The 885-nt window shown below is 51.4% G+C and overlaps 1 protein-coding gene across 1 annotated transcript in view; it reads left to right on the top strand.

The window, feature by feature from the left end:
* LOC111525118 (E3 ubiquitin-protein ligase HERC2-like) overlaps window positions 1-885 on the top strand; it is a 7,938-nt gene that overhangs the window by 294 nt on the left and 6,759 nt on the right. The window lies entirely within an intron of this gene.

The following is an 885-nucleotide window of genomic DNA, read 5'->3' as shown; positions in this document are numbered from 1 at the left end:
GTAGATTCGGGTTGTGTGTCTTTGATCGTCACAGTTCATCCTTGCAGGTGACATGCAGTTTGTCTCCTTTCTGATGGTGCTCACTACAGTCACTTGGTTACATTGCTGTCTGCCATGCTTTTCACCGTGGACATTGTTTATAATTAACAAGGATTTGGTAGGGACACCTGAATCTACTTAAATATTCCTTTCTTATGCAGCTTTGACTTAATTCATGTATTTGTTTTATCTGAGTGGGAATCATGGATCCTAATGTATTCATTGGGGTATAGAGTCTTTTCCTGTTTATTTTGATGCTCTAGTTGTGCTCTGTTTGTCTGGCTATGCCCCCTTGTTGTGTGTCCCTGTTGTCTGGGAGAACTCCCTGCTCTGGCAGAAGAACATCAGCCGCCTCTTGTTCCCGCCATGCCCCACGCCTCGACCTGGCCATTTCTCCAAGGAGCCTGGCATCTGTGGAGGAGAATGGCCTTGAGCAGACAAGGTCTGGATGGGTAAGCTCATTGCTATTGAGGCGTCACCGCTCCCCAGGCCTCCTCAGTGGGCAAGGCCAGGGACTGGTAGTGTAAACAATACCCCGGTTTATGTTTGATGTTTCCTCCTGGATCTGCATGTGTGTTGAAAGCTGCGAGTTCCCACCAGTATCCCCAGGTCCAGTTCGGATCCACAGGGTTCATTCCAGTTTTCTCTTGGCAGCCTTGCAGCTCCTTTCTCTTCTGGCAGTTTGGCCCCCCAACCCCGTGTATAACCAGCGTCTCGTCCTCCGGTGCGTGGCTCCTCCCCTCACATGTGGGGGTCTTGGCTAACCCCCCTCGGACCTAGCACCTGGGTGGAAGCCCTCCTCACTCTCGCGGACTCATTCCCTATGCCCGGCTGCGTCTGCAGAGA

This window comes from Piliocolobus tephrosceles, unplaced genomic scaffold (assembly GCF_002776525.5).
Source record: "Piliocolobus tephrosceles isolate RC106 unplaced genomic scaffold, ASM277652v3 unscaffolded_31338, whole genome shotgun sequence".
Lineage (NCBI taxonomy): Eukaryota > Metazoa > Chordata > Mammalia > Primates > Cercopithecidae > Piliocolobus > Piliocolobus tephrosceles.
The sequence above is the reverse complement of the archived record's forward strand: the minus strand, read 5'-3'. Positions and strand labels throughout refer to the sequence as shown.